This window comes from Callithrix jacchus, chromosome 1 (assembly GCF_049354715.1).
Source record: "Callithrix jacchus isolate 240 chromosome 1, calJac240_pri, whole genome shotgun sequence".
Taxonomy (NCBI): domain Eukaryota; kingdom Metazoa; phylum Chordata; class Mammalia; order Primates; family Cebidae; genus Callithrix; species Callithrix jacchus.
The window spans coordinates 120,076,918-120,094,033 of record NC_133502.1 but is presented as its reverse complement, the minus strand read 5'-3'; positions in this window follow the sequence as shown (position 1 = coordinate 120,094,033).

Here is a 17,116-nt window from a genome sequence, read left to right as displayed (position 1 = left end):
AGGTGAGAAACTTAATGGAAACAAGCTCATCTTAGTAAGAAATAATAATGGTTGAGCCAGAGAACAAGCAGCTGACATTTATTAACTTATTAGGAGCTAGATACCATGTGGCACTCTGGTTATACAAAGATGAACTGTGCGGTCACTTAATAGCTCAGTCAAGGACACAAAGGAGTAAATACAAATCTCGGCACAGTTATGATAAACACTATGAAAGAGATAAGCATAGAACACAATGAAATTACATGAGAGGGGAATTGTCATAGGCTGAGAAGCTTCATAGAATAGAAGACATATTGATTAAATATTAAAGTAGGTGCCGCCAGAGAGAAAACAATTTATACTAAGTCTCTTGGAGAAAATTTTCTCTTTTAAATTTTCTTTGACATTGTCTTGACTTCTCTGGTCTTTGTCCTTCAAATGAATTTTAACATCACCTTGTCAAACTCCATACATTTATCTTTAACGCGCATGTCTTTCCATTCATAAAACAGTGTATCCATTTTTTTCAGTCTTCCTTAGATCCTTACATGTAACATAAATTTTTCCATGAAGACCTGTACATGTTTTATTATATTTGTTGCTCTTTTGAATGGAATATTTTAAGTACATTTAAAATGATTTATTAAAATGAGTAATAGTATATCACACATTATTTATCTTTTATAAACTAATTTCCAAAAACTATGTAAATTTTTAAAACTAATTCTAATAGTTTGTCAGATTATCAGATATTATATAGAAATAATCCTATCACCTTTATTATTTTATTCTTAGTATTCCTTTATAATCATTGTGAAAATTTATTTGTTCTGATTTTCAGTTTATTGATATGGCCAAGCCCTCTGAAACAATACTGAATACAAGCAGTTATGGTGAGCATACTTGTCTAAGTGTACTTCAAAGATGATGCTGAGAATCTTGCTCCATTAAGTATGATATTTACAGCTTATTTTTCCTACGTGAATGGATGTCAAATTTTTGTCATACTTTTTCTAACTTTTTATTGTAAAGAAAACATACCCAGAGATGTACAGATATACAGCATTAAAAAAAAAAAACAAGCACCCATGTAAATACCACCCAAGTTAAAAAAGAATAGAACCATGATAACATTTTTTAAACCCCTGAATTTTCTTCTCCAATCATATTATCTTTGCTAATTAAAAATGGTAAAGTGTCTAACAAAAATTGGGGAAATAATCTTTGCTATTGGGAGCTGGCAACAATTTCTTAAACATGACAACAAAAGCACAGTTATAAAAGTAAATAAATTTAATTAAGAATTTCTGCTGTTTGAAAAATACTTGTAAGAGAAAAGAGAAGTCACAAAGTGGGCGAAAACATTTGCAGATCATGTATCTAATAAAAGACTTGTATGTAGAATATATAAGGAACTCTCAGAACTCACTAACAAGAAAAGAAATTGTCAGGCAAAACATATGGACAGACGTTTAACCAAAAAAGATATGGATGGCAAATAAGTACATGAAAAGATTAGGAAAGTTAGCCATTAGGAAAATGCAAATTAAAGTCACAGTGAGCTACCACTACCCACCAATTTGAATAGATAAAATTTTGAAAATACTTACCATACCAACTGCTGGCAAGGACGCAGAGCAATTGGATCTTTCACACATTGCTTGTGGGAATACGACATGATATAGACACTTTGAGAAACAATCTGACAGTTTCTTATAAAGTTAAAAATACACTTATCATACAAACCAGAAATCCCACTCCCAGGTATTTACTCAAGTGAAATGAGAACTTGTGTTCACAAAAAAATTCTACGCGAATGCTTATAGTGGCTTTATTTGTTATTATTCAAAACTGGAAACAATCCAAATGTTTGAACTAGGTACTGGTTAAACAAATTCTGATATATCTATACAACAGAATACCGCCAGGATAAAAAGAAATGAAGAACGAATACACAAAACAGTGTAATAGAATCTCAAGTGCTTCATGGTAAGTGAAAGAAGTCAGACTCAAAGGCTGCATCCTGTATGATTCCATTTATAAGACATTGTGGAAAAGCCAAAATCATATGGACATAAAACAGATCAGTGATGGCCACGGCTAGTGAAAACAAGCTGAATAAATAGGGACTGCACCATGGCATATTTGACAGAGAGGAAGGGTGTGGACTGGTTCTATATCTCAGTTGTGACGGTGGTTGGAGGTCTGCAGTATTTGTCAAAATTCACAGAACACAGGACAGTTTTTTAAAAGGATAAATTTTACTGTATCTATTTTACATGACAATAAGAGTAAATATCTAATTTTAATGTAAAAGATTATATATCGTAAACTTTCATTGTAGCAAATATTTATAAAATGTATCATTTTCCTTATATTTAAACAGCACTTCTTTTAAGCAGGACTTGTATTTTCTTTTTTACTATATTCGTACAATCTTTATCTTTTAACTGGTGTGTTTAACTACTTTAAGCTAATGTACTTACTTATCTAGTTTAGCTTAAATCTACCTTTTAGTTATTTTTCATTTGATCTGTGCCTTTATTTTTCATTCCTTCCTTCTTACGTTCTTTTGGATTAATCAAATACTTTTAATTTTCCTCCTGTATTTGTCTATATTTTATATATTTTCAGTTGTTATCCTACAATTTACAATATGCATCCCTGACACATTGTACTCTCTCTTAAATATTCTTCTCAAATAATCCAAGGATTTACAATTGAACATTTCCATTTCCCCTCTCCCACCCTTTGTGATGTTGGTGACATATATTTTGCTCCTACATATGTGATAATCCTTTTATTTCAGTTATTGTTTTAAGTAGCCAATATTCATTTATATTTACCCACGTTTTTCTTCTCATTATTTTTCTTTCCTCCCCAAAGTTCTATGTTATTTGGGATTATTTTTCTTCACTTTTAAGAATATATTTTAGTATTTTTTATTTTTCTTCACCCTTAAGAATATACTTTAGTATTTTGGGAGATATAGGTCTGCCGGCAACTAAATCTCTCAATTTTTATTTGTCTCAAAGCATCTTTATTTTAACCTTTTATTTTTGAAAGATATTTTTTGCTGCATATAGAATTCCAGGTAAGCCAATTTCCTTATGATACTAGCCCATTACTTTTTATTAAATTTCTGGTTTTCCTATTTTCTATTGAAAGTTAACTGTCTTACTGTTGTTCCTTTCAGGATAAAATGTCCTCTTTCTCTGGCTGCCTTTAAGATATTTCTCTTTGACTTTGAGTTAAGCAACTTGAGTATGATGTGCCCAAGTGTGGTATTCTCTGTCTGGTATGTATTCTGTCTGGGGTTCCCAAAAATTTTTGAATCTTGGTTGATGCCTTTCAAATGTATAGAAAACTTTTTGTCATTACTTGTTGATATATTATTTTTGCTCCACTTTCTCTTTCTCATTGTTTAATATATCTCTTTTCAAATGTGTATCTTTTTATTGCTCACCATGTTTCTTATTCTCTTTTTTCATTCGTGTGTGTTCTTTAGCTTGACTTTTTTCCTCTTTTTTTTTTTTTTTTTTTTTTTTTTTTTTGAGGCGGAGTTTCATTCTTGTTACCCAGGCTGGAGTGCAATGGCGCGATCTCGGGTCACTGCAACCTCCGCCTCCTGGGTTCAGGCAATTCTCCTGCCTCAGCCTCCTGAGTAGCTGGGATTACAGGCACGCGCCACCATGCCCAGCTAATTTTTTTGTATTTTTAGTAGAGAAGGGATTTCACCATGTTGACCAGGATGGTCTCCATCTCTTGACCTCGTGATCCACCCGCCTCGGCCTCCCAAAGTGCTGGGATTACAGGCGTGAGCCACCGCGCCCAGCCCAGCTTGACTGTTTTTTAAATTGAACTACCTTCCTGTTTACTAATCTTGTTTTCTGCTGTGCCCAATCAACTGTCAAAGCCATCTAATTGATACCTAAGAAAAGTGCTGGAAAGGGAAGGGCGTGGTCCCTTTAAATAATAGTGAAGAAGGGAAGTGCTGGATAGAGAAGGACATGGTCCTTGGCTAGAGCTACCCGCTCCTGGGGCCTGTGCTCATGGACCTAGATGAGGACAGGTTTTTGTTTTTGTTTTCCTGCCCAAATGTTGCATTTCCTAAGACCACCCTTATCTGCCACACCCCCATCCGGTGCCTATAAAAACCCCAACCCTCTAGTAGGCAGACACATAAGCTGCTGGATGTTAAGGGGAGTACACCAACAGAAAAGCACAGGACAGATGCCAGCACGCTGGTAGGCCATTGATGGGAGAACAAGGTGGAGTTTGGCTCAGGACAGTCAGGGGAGAGCCCGAGCTGTTAAGCAGCCTGACTTCAGGGAAAACCATCTCCCTTCTGGCTCCCCCATCTGCTGAGAGCTACTTTTACTCAGTAAAACCTTGCACTCATTCTCCAACTCCACGTGGGATCTGAATCTTCTCGTATACCAAGGCAAGAACCCTGAGATACAGAAAGCCCTCCGTACTTGAGATAGGGTGGGAACCTAATTGATCTAGTTAACACAAGCTGCCTACAGATGGCAAAACTAAAGGAGCACATGGTAGCACACATCCACTGGGGCTTCAGGAGCTGTAAACATTCACCCCTAGATGCTGCCGTGGGATCAGAACCCCACAACTTGCCCATCTGTATGCCTCTCTAGAGGTTTGAGTGGCAGGGCACTGAAGAAGCAAGCCACTCCCCAGTGTCAGGCCCTGCAAGGGGGACAAGGGAATTTTCGCATTTGACAATGAGTTCTAAATGTGAAAGACAGTATTTTTCAATTCTAGACTGTCCTTTCACATTTTTAAATATTCCAAATGACAATTTGAGCAAAACAGACAAAAATATAGAGATTTTTCTATGTGTTATATTTTTCTGCTTTCCTATTTTCTCAAAAATACTAATTATAATTGTTTTAAAGTCTGTCTGATAAACTTCAGTAATGTATCATCTTTGGCTCTGCCTTTGAATCTGTTTTTTCTCTTCACCTTCATTCACTTAATCCTGTTCTTAGCATGTATTTACATTTTTGTTCAGTTGCTGAATATTGTGAATAAAGAGTTGTAGAGGGTTTTTCTGAGGACACCTTCCACCAGAAAGAATTAACTTTTTTATAACAGGAAAATAAGGTCCTTGTTATTAATTTTATCAAGACTTTGTTATAATTGGCCTCTTCTCATTTTTATCTGATTCTTAGGATGTAACTCTTAATCCTAAAGTATGCCCATACTGGGACGGGCGCGGTGGCTCAAGCCTGTAATCCCAGCACTTTGGGAGGCCGAGGCGGGTGGATCACGAGGTCAACAGATCGAGACCATCCTGGTCAACATGGTGAAACCCCATCTCTACTAAAAAATTACAAAAAATTAGCTGGGCACGGTGGCGCGTGCCTATAATCCCAGCTACTCAGGAGGCTGAGGCAGGAGAATTGCCTAAACCCAGGAGGCAGAGGTTGCAGTGAGCCGAGATCGCGCCATTGCACTCCAGCCTGGGTAACAAGAGCAAAACTCTGTCTCAAAAAATAAATGAATAAATAAAAATAAAGTATGCCCGTACTTTTAAGGCTGTGGCACTTGCATTGGGTTTCATCTAAGAAGAGCCAAGGCTATTTTCCAAAATCCCACCATCATGTCAGGATTTGAGTTTTAATACCTGTCTTCTTAACACATATATATGCTGAAATATTTGTTCAACTTTGAAACATCCCATGTTTTCTTTGGATTTTTAGCATGTACATATTCAGCTAAATAGTTGACCAACTCCTTGAGGGAATTTGAATGTAGATGTTTAAACTTTGTTTCTGTGGTTCCCTACTCTCTAGAATTTTTCCCCTAACGTCCCTTCTATTTGGTCAACTTCAGATTCTAACTTCTGTCTTTTCAGTCCAGGAATACAGCCAATTTTGATTCAAACTCTCTTTCCCTGTGCCTTTGTTTGATAAATGCCCCTGAAACACTGTGAATGGAATTGGAGGTATGTGCCCATTCTCTTAAGGATCATAGACTCTTATGTCACACCACTGTTTGTTGTTCACCAACGCCTTCAGACCTTTGTTCTATTCATGTTTGCAGTTTTTATAATAATTTTTGGTTAAAAAGTTAGGGTAATACTTCTTCATGGCTGGAACTGAAAATGTATAGACATTTTGTCCTTGAATTTTAGGATTCATGTCTTTCATCTGTTCCATAAAGCTTCATGTTTAGCAGTTTGAATGTTATTTTTTTTCCATTCTATTTCCTAAATACTCAAACTAATCATTTTATTGCTGTCTTTTAATCATTTAACATTTCTTTCATTTTAACTCCTTATACCTTCAAGTTAATGTGGGTGACTCCTCAGCTCTTCCAGAAGTCAATTTCTCTCTTTGGTTGGGTCTAAACTGATATGTTACTCCCTCCTTTGAGTGTGTTCTTTTTTGGTGGGGGCAGGGGTGGGGGGAGTTGGGGGCGAAAGGGCAGTATTTGGAAAACAATGGTGGTGTTTTATTTTTTCTTTAACAATTTATGCTCTTCCTTCCTGATGGTTTTTATTCCTTCTTATGCAGCTTTTACAGTTTTTTTTTTGTTTTATATTTTTAAAGCAAAGCATTTATTAAAAATGTTTAGCTGCATTTTATCTAGCATTTCTATGTGTTTTCAGTAAGAGGGTCCTCTTATTAGCTTAGTTCTCCACTGTGTAAAATTCAAAAGTGAAAAAGCCTTTAAATATAAGACAGGAACTCTTAGAGAATTTAAAGTACTTCTCTGTGGCCAGAACATAGAATTGATGGTAGAGGGAGAATGGTGGGAAGTGACAAGTTGCACAAGAATCAGATCATAAAAAGGCTTCATATGCTGTGCTCAAGATTAAGGCTGTCCTGGTGAAAAAAAAAATTTAAACATGAGAATGACATAACCAGCGTTGTAGCTAAGATTATATTGGCTGTTCTAGGGATCAAAGTTAATTATCATTGCTTTCTGCATTAAGCTAGGGCCTCTCCTGCTTCTCTTTTAGAAATCTTGATTCAAGAGGAAATTTTCTAAGATCTTCACCTTCTCCTTAAATTTTCTCTACTGATTTAATTATCATGAGCATGTGTTATTTATATCATCAGAAGAAAATATAAAGCTATTTCCTATTTGAGAAAAGAAGAAATCCAAGATAAAACCACCACCACCACCAAGGAACCAAGTGTGAACTATATAACTGACACAGATGAATGCTGAGAAAATAAAAGAATGCCTTTGCAGGGGTAGTGTTTACAAAAGCAAAGTAATCTTTTATGCTTCACTGCCCTTTGCCAGGGAATACAGAGGCCATTGGTGGAGATCGTACCAGCCCTTTCCTACATATGTGTAACTCCTTGGAATTTTGTGAGAAACTATTTCCTGGCACCTTGGTTACATTTTCTACAAGGCATCTGGTAACAATGGGTTATGAGGGTAGGTAAAGGGGCCCCTGCAGAGTTGTATAACTGTAATTCAGAATTGCACCTTCTAGAGGAAGACTTCCCTTTTGACTCCCACCCACAATGGTCTGTCCTTTCTCTGAACTCATATTGTACCATGAACCTTGACGTTTGTTTTCTAAATATTAAAAGAAAATACTGCCAAAGATTATAGTTTATTAGGTTTTTACTAGATTCCAGAGGTACATTTTGCCCAATGTATATGTATGCAATATGTACATGATTTCATTTATTTTTAACAACTCTATGAGATTGAGCAATATTTTTTCCCGTTTTACAGATGTAGCAACAGAAGTTCACAAATATTTATCTGGCAACTATGTTTTAGGCTCTAAGTTTAAGTGCTTAGTATACATATTTTATTTATTCCTTATAACTTTTCTGGAAGTTGGCATTATGATTCCCATTTTATACATGAGGACTGTAACAGAGATATTAAACAACTTGCCTAAGATCACACGTTTAGTAAGCATAGATTTGTGACCCTTATCTGACATCCCCCAAAGCCCATGCTCTAAACCACTCCTTCTTAATCTGACTTGTCTATTACTAAATTATTAACTGTCTAGACCTATGCTTTACACTGTGGGTCCCCACACTGCCCAACACATACTGGATATAAAGAGAAAACATATGGATATAAGAGAAGTGCCAGGGCCGGGCGCGGTGGCTGACGCCTGTAATCCCAGCACTTTGGGAGGCCGAGGCAGGTGGATCATGAGGTCAAGAGATCGAGACCATCTTGGTCAACATGGTGAGACCCCGTCTCTACTAAAGATACAAAAAATTAGCTGGGCATGGTGGCACGTGCCTGTAATCCCAGCTACTCAGGAGGCTGAGATAGGAGAATTGTCTGAACCCAGGAGGCGGAGGTTGCGGTGAGCCGAGATTGCGCCATTGCACTCCAGCCTGGGTCACAAGAGCGAAACTCCGTCTCAAAAAAAAAAAAAAAAGAGAAGTGCCAAAAATTATCTTGATTAAGGATAACCAAAGAATTTCAAAGAGACAATGTAGTGATGTCTGATTATCTAAAATTTTAGACTGAAAGTTGGATATATATGTTATCTTTCAGATACTTCAAACAAAAGTGCTTACTCTTTAAGTTGTTTGTGTGTGTGTGTGTGTGTGTGTGTGTGTGTCGTTTTTTGTTTTTTGTTTTTTTTTTTTTTGAGACGGAGTTTCGCTCTTGTTACCCAGGCTGGAGTGCAATGGCGCAATCTCGGCTCACTGCAACCTCCGCCTCCTGGGTTCAGGCAATTCTCCTGCCTCAGCCTCCTGAGTAGCTTGGATTACAGGCACGTGCCACCATGCCCAGCTAATTTTTTGTAATTTTTAGTAGAGACGGGGGTTTCACCATGTTGATCAGGATGGTCTCGATCTGTTGACCTCGTGATCCACCCGCCTCGGCCTCCCAAAGTGCTGGGATTACAGTGTGTCGTTTTTAATATAAATCCTTCTAGCAAGCACTATGTGTATTCTGGCTTTTTTTTAAATATCCTGTCTTCTTATGTACAGTGATTGAGAATCCAATCTTGAGAAGTCAGGATCATTGTCAGAACATTAATTGTAAATTTACTAAAATATAGCAATGCTAATAAAATGTGTTTACAACAGCTTATCCGCAAACAAAAACTTTTATCAAGTATCATCAAATATCATTTTAGATTTAAAAGCTCATCCAAGAAGAGAATAGAAAATACTTTGTAACTAACATATTAAATATTTGTGGGTTTTGTTTTTTTTTTTTTTGGAGGCGAAGTTTCACTCTCGTTGCCTAGGCTGAAGTGTAATAGCACTATCTCAGCTTACTGCAACCTCCACCTTTCTGGTTCAAACAATTCTCCCGTCTCAGCCTCCAAAGTAGATAGGATTACAGACATGCACCACCATGCCCAGCTAATTTTTTTTTTATTTTTAGTAGAGACAGGTATTAACACGTTAGCCAGGATGGTCTTGAACTCCTGACCTCAGGTGATCTGCCTGCCTCAACCTCCCAAAGTGCCACGATTACAGGCATGAACCACCATGCCTGGCCTATATTCATGTTTTCTATGCAATATAAGACATAGAATTTTGTCTTTTTTTTCTTTTGACACCTAAAACTTAGACTATTACTGTGACCTAAAGATGTAAAGTAGTAAGAATAAAATACAGGTTCTTATTGCACTGCCATACCAAAAGAAAAGTAACCTGCAATGGTGCCATTATATAAATAGTAGCAGCATTAAAGGAACATGGGGAGAAATTTCTAGAGACTTATTTCTGAGTCTTGCTTCTAATTAGCCCTCTAAAGTAATAATATCTCTTAGCCTCAGAGTTTCAACACCTTCAATTGAAACGTGGGATTTATCTAAATAATATCTTACTTTGACATCTAACTTTCTTTGGTATCTACTCCATTTTGCCTACTCCTATCCCAGTACCTCCCCATTCTATTAGTAGTTCAGGTTAATGAATTTTAAGACAGAAAAGAATAAAAGAAGGAGATCCAAGCCTAATAGAAAACAGTTACTGTTATTTCACCAGGATGATAGGTAAAGAAATAGCCCACTTATCAAAAATCAGATTTCTATCAATTCCAGCAGGCTCCACCCTCCCTCCGCAACAACAAACAACCTTAAAAGTACATTTAAAAGGCCCTTGAATAGCAAAAATAATGTTATTGCACTTATACTCCTGACCTATGAGGAATCTTTGTACTCTTGCTCAGAGTCTATTTACTCATACTTTACATATAATTCTTATGTGCTTGAGTCTGTTTTACCCAATCCAAAGAAATTGGAAGTAGCAAATTTTAAAATGTTACTACTAGGGCATATGTATACATGTATTATCAGAATAAAAAAATTGAAGCTGTCAGTTCAAAGTCAAAGAGGTCAGCTGTAAAACGAATCATATGTTCTCCATTGTGGGACTGTCAGACTTGGGAGAAGTCTGTTAATTTACATGGCTAAGTAGAGGCAGGACTCAAAACTAGGTCTCTAGAAATTCACTCCCAGGTTCCTTCAATGTTATTATTATTTGTACAATGGAGTTATTACAGATTTCATTTCCTTTGAGATTCAGCCAAACCTGAGAGCTTTGTTGGCAATGCAGAACCTCAGTCTCACCTCAGACCTCCTGAGCCTAATCTACATTTTCACATGATCGTCACATGATCCACACTCATGGTGAAGTTTAAGAAGCACTGTCCAACAAACATCCCAGATATACCTGAATACTTCCAAGATAGGAAACCTACTAATTCACAGTCATCCTAGTCCTTTGTAGGATAACTTTTTCTTTTTTTGTTGTTGTTTATTCTTTTACTCTTTTGTGTCTTATTTTTTGTTTGTGGGATAAATTTTATTGTTTTAAGAAAGTTTCTTCATATTCAGTTTCCCCATTACCTCCACTCTTTGGTCTTCATGTTTTATTCTCAAACCACACATACAGTTGACCACTCTTCTTATGATAACCCTTCAAGTATTTGAGCATAGCTATCAGTTTGGGTTTGACATTACCACTCCCAACCCCTGCCTGTGTTCTCATCCCTCACTCCTACTTCATCTTTTCCACACTTAGGTCAAAATTCATCATTATCAGATAAAGCATCCAGATTTCTTGTAACCATTTTTCATAAGCCCTGCTTTCTCCCCTGGGTGCATGCAGTGCCTTAATACCTTCTAAAAGTGAAGCAAATTGCAGGTATGATCAAATGGCCTCCCTTCATGATAGGAGTTTTTCTTCCATCCAAGATCTTCTTACTGGGGTCTTGCTTTTTGCTTCTCATATATGAGAAATAGCACTATGATGTCATTTCTGTTGCACTTAATTCTACCACTTCTCCAACTACACTTTCCACGCATTCTCCTGCTGTTTGTGGTAGAAAAGTAAACATGTTCACTCAATGCTGTTGTCTTTTTCTTCTGGGACTCTGAATTAGTGAATTGACTCAAAAACTTTTTATGTTCATTTATCACTAAACCTACTGGTAAGTTTTTTCCAAATAATCAAAAACTCCAGATCTTCCTTAAAAGCCAGATATTTCCCATTGGGAATATTTCTGTGTCCTGCTATATTTTTAAGAATTTTTAGACACAGTCTAATATTTCAGAGGTACCAGGTTGGAATCATTTTGACCACTTGAGTAAAGAATCTAGAACCTCATATTGAAAATCATCTTTTTGTTGGGTTTTTCTCTAGTGGTATAAATGAAAAATGCATATCTATGTAATTTGAAATATTATTTTAAGAATCTAAGAGCTAAGGATTAATAGTTATTGAATGTTTCAGTTCAGAAGTCTTTGCCAAAGGAGTTGTTAAAATTAAGGTTCCCAGTATCACACTTACAAATCACAGAGTCTTAGGTATAGGCCAGAAATTTCATTTTTAATCAGCACCCCGGGAGACAAGTCATTCACACAGACTACAGTTTGTAAGATCTAGGTCTTTCAGACATAGTTTCTTCATCAAATTTATCAGCCTCTATATTGTGCATAGTATTTAATTTTATTCAGCAGGTAGTGATCATTATTAGCCAATATTCACTAAACACTTCTGTGCATAAGACCCCACAACAGATACCTAACCAAAATCAGGTGTTAAAACTTTCAAAAACAAGAAACTTCAGATTGGTTGTCATTATCAATCAGCTCTAGCTAGAAAAATGTCATCAACAGTAAAGAGAGGCCAAAGGGTTCACGTTCCAAGAAGCGCTCACAATATATGTCTCTTGGACCATTTTAAACACATGTACACTGTTATGTCTTTTAGCACAAATAAGAAGATATCAATGTAAAATGCAAGACTGAAAATCTTATGTACTATCTCTATGCCCATAATTTTCCATTTCCTTTCCAAGACATTTCCCCTGATAAGAAGCTTTATGAAAGAGCTTTACTGTATATATGAATAGCCTAAGTGTGTAAACTAGACTCAAATTTATTACATATCTTTCCAGATTTAAATGGGTTGAGAAATGGGTCAGTCATAAATACTAGTATGTATTTTACTGTTACCTGTTTTTAGAGGTTATGCTTAAACAACTATTGCTTTACTTTGACTCAGTAAAACTCTCAACTGAACTAAAATGAAAAACCTCTCACTGGTAAGTTAGTTCCCAGAACGAGTGAATTCTGGGACACTAAATTTATTCAGGTGTTATCCATTTATTTAATGTTGGTAAGCACAACGAAATGCACATGTGAAAGTTATGGTTTAATTGAAAAGCACATAGCATAACTTAACTAGACCCTCCTGCATCATGCTAAAAGTAGCAGCATGTGGGGCTAGATTTAAAAAAATCTAATTACGAAAAGAACTATGGTAAAGTTTAGCCAATGCCTCCAAGCCAATATTTAGTCTTTTCAATAGGTAATGACTATATAGTTGATGATTTATAAAATCTGGCATTGCACAGCATTGCTATAGACAAGTTAAACAAAACACACACACGTATACACATACACATATACATCTCAAGAGAACCTCCTTACAAATCAGCAGTCACTTGATTTACAAATTCTTCTGAGTATATATAATCCAGTTCATGTATCTTTTGGCTTTCATTCCGGATTTTTTACCCACAGTCTATGATAGATAAATAATATTTTCACCTGGTAGAAATCACCCTCATTCATCATTGGAATTCTGGTTGAACAGTAGATCAAAACGTACATGCTCTGAAATTGAGAGATGACCTTCGTGTTACCAAATGGGTAGACATCGTAAGTAAGAAGCACTTATCCTAGTAAGCTACAATGGTGGATTTTCACGATTGAATCTCTGTTCCGTCCTGCTGGTTTCCTGTAGATTTGCAAGTTAGTGAGAGTTTGGCCCAGTATGGGAGCTTAAAGTAGGAGCAACTTTCATCATGTTGCCAAGGTGGCAACGTCTCTTTTCTCAAGCTACCAAGTGAGTGAACTGAACTAGCTTGCTAAAACTCACAACTGGGAAACTTTCTTTCGAACCTGCTTTCTTGTTTCCTGGCAGGTTTACTGATCTTTATTTTTGTCCAGATGTCAGTTTCTAGGTGTTTAAGGAAAATCAACCATTTTACGTGTTAAGCGTTCCTCAAACCAGAGTAGGGCCTTCATGGCCCTAGAGCCTGAGGGACACTATACTCTGTTTAACTTTGGTAGTGCTATGGCATTTCCTTTATTAACATGACTATGCCTTTCTTTCCATAATAAACTTCCTCACTGATCACATATGCTAAAGATTATGCCAGTAAGAACATTTGTAAATTTTAATTTTAGAAAACCAGTCTTGCAATTGGTAAGACTGGATTTGCAGAAGTATTTGCTAATCTTTTTCTTTTTGAATAAAGAATTCCTAAACTTAGCAAACTTAGTTAGCTTGGTTGACATTCATTTTGTTCAGTTATCAAACATTTTTTGCTTCATACTGGAACTAAACTCAGTCCCAAATTGGCTAAATATAGATACCATCATAAAACATACCAGACAAGGTTTCTGCCATTGATGAGGAAAATCATTCTGAAACTCACCAGTTCAAATATAATAACTGAATTTTAAATTTTTGAAGGGTGGGGGATGGGGTTTTTCATCAATCATTTTCAGTAAATATAGTCTTGGAAAAGAGGAATTAACTGGTTAATTGCTAAAATCTCTAGTTTGCCTGTGTATCTTCCTTTAAATTACTTCAGTTGAATTATGACTCTTTGTAACCTGGCCTGCAAGGAAAGCTCCAATTTGATATACTAAAGATGATTCTAAAACCTGGTAAAATAAACTTTCATTTTTTAGAAATATTGACAAAAAAAAATCTCTAGCTAGCAGGTCATGTTGATATAGCCAAAACAGTTATTTTAAATAGTATATATATTAATGGGTTATTTTACCTAGACCCAGTTGCTGTAACCTTCATTCCATTGGCTAGTCTTTACAGAATCTTTTAAAGGAACTTACTAAACTAACCATTGCAATTATATAAGAAAAAGAAATTAGAGACCTGAAAAATGAAAAGGAGGGAAAGGATTACCACAATGTCAGGTAATATGATAATACAGCTGAAAATCTCAGAGAGCCAACTGGAAAACTATTACAAACAATAAGAAAATCTAGAAAGGTAGAGAGGTACAAAATAAGGAATCAAAAACTGACTGTTGTCATATGCATAAGCAAAAACCAGTTTGAACATGGGAATAATGAGTCCATTTTTAAAAGCAGCAAATAGTTTAAAATACCTAGAAATGAATTTAATAAGAAATGTTCTGCTCCCATGTGGGGAAAACAACGACATTGACTGAAATGCCAAAGAGACACTCAAATAAGTTGAAAGACATATGACGTTTGGGGACAGAAATATTCAATATCATAGGGTAAATTTATAAATTTGGGACATTCTCAATTAAAATACCAACATGTTTAAACTAGACTATATGATTATAGTAAAAGTTTGCCTTTACAAAAACATTTTAAAAACTAAGAAAACTCTGAAGGATAAGAACAATGAGAACAAATTAGACCTACAGACATATCAATTTTAAAGTATAAAGTCTTAGTAATTACAACATAAGGCCAGGTGCAGTGACTCATGGTTATAACCTCAGCACTTTATGATGCTGTAGGAGGATTACTTGAACTCAGTTCAAGGTTGCAGTGAGCTGTGTTGTGCTGCTGCACTGTAGCATGGGCAACAGAGTGAGACAAACATGCAAATAAGCAAAAAAAAAAAAAATGGGGGCACATACACAGACGAATCGATGTAATGGAATTAGCTGTTCAAATACAGAGAATTTAATATGTCACCAAAATAGTGTCTCTAATCAATAGGTAAACGGTAATCTATTAAATAATTTGGTGTTGAAACAACTGGATAACCATCATTTCTCAAAATACGCATCATAAACTAAAAAAGTAAAATAATTATAAAAATTATGCAAGTGATAAAATGAGAAAAGCCAAAGACTTTTATATGTATGATACAAAATCCAAAAGGAATAAAAGAAAGATCAATCCAGTGATTATGACTATCAAAAACTTCTCATGGCACCAGGAGCCATCAACAATGACTTAAGGAGACGTGTACAGTGGAAGAGTCTCTTTAACTCCATCTTCCATTCACTCAGCTACAATGTATATCCTTCTAATTACTCTTAGGAAACCATTCTTACTACTTTCTTATTTGTCTTACCAGAGTTGTTTTTTATGAGAAAGAAAATACAGAGATCAATTTTTCTGTATCCCCTATTTTGTATCAAAAATATATTTTATGTGCAGTGTCCTGCACTTTGCTCTTTTGATCCCATAATATACCATGTAAATCTTTCTGACTCAGTATATAGACTTTCTCATTCTTTTTGTAAATATGTAGCATTCTATTATATTGATAGACCATTATTAACTTAATAAGTATCTCCTTGATGAAATTTGATGTTGTTTTTGATAATTGTTCATGTAAATATTAGAAATGCAACTAGCAATTCGTTTAAAATAGTATCTTGATACAGCTCTTAGAAATATAACATTCTCATTCATGAAACAGGCTGTATAACAGGTGTTACAAAAATCCTGAAGGCATATCATAATTAAGCTACTAAAGGCATTGTTGATAAGATATAATAGTTTCTCCCCCAAAAACATCTTACAAGCAAATTTACTATGAAGTGACAGGCAGTGTTAAAAGAGTATCTCATATAAAGTGAATATGAAATTATAATCATTATAATGATCAAATTACAGTAATTAGTACATACAGCAGAGAATTTATCTGTGCCAATTCTACATACTAAAATAGTTTAGGCAATAGTTATCTTATCAGTCACAAGCCTTCCCAAAGAAGAAATAATGACAATCTTTAACATTCTATTTTCAACTTTGTGGCACAGAACTTGTTAAATGTTATTTTTATTTTAAAGTGATGGTAGCAAAGATAGGATTGTGACATAATGTATTATAATGGATTCATTTACTCATTTTGGCACATCCACCTATTAATTATCTCAACCCTATTCTACCAGTAGGGTTAACCTGATTACTCACCAGGGATTAGAATCAATATTTCATGTGTATATTTCCCAATTTTTTGTCCAAAGTTTCTCTAAAATGTAAAAGAATTACGTGTGTTTAAGAAGTATGTAAGACTTCAATCATCCTTGGCTCAGAAACCTAGTTGTTGCAAGAGATTTTACCGTTTTAAATGGATACTTGATGGAATCTTATAGTGGTAATAATTAATTGTAGTGTTTCTTCTGTTTCTGTCTTTTGATTTTGAGACTGCAATAAGAAATACCTTTCCTGAAGAGTACCCAAGGAATTGGAGATCTACTGATTGGTGCCTTGCCTTAACTTTTTCATCGCTACCAGAAAATCCATTGCTCCATATTTTCATATAGCATCTCTATCAGGTGTACACTGTTTTCAACAGTGATTGAAACCATTTTTCCAAAGTTTAATTCTCTATCTTTGTGGGTTTGCTGTAACCACTGCCCCTCTCCCAAAGTAGGAGACAGTATAGCCTATTTTATATTTTCAATTGATTTAGCATTAATATGGCTTTCAGAATTTCCCAACTCCTCAGATGTTAATAAGTTAAGTTAGTAAAGACTCTATCATATTTAGGGAATGTTTCCAAAGATATATTTGGCAATAATGAGACTTGAACAGTGGCTAACAATATACTGTAGATCCAGAACAGAATGGCCCATTGGCCCTCCAGAGAAAACATTTCAGTATTTGGCTGTCACA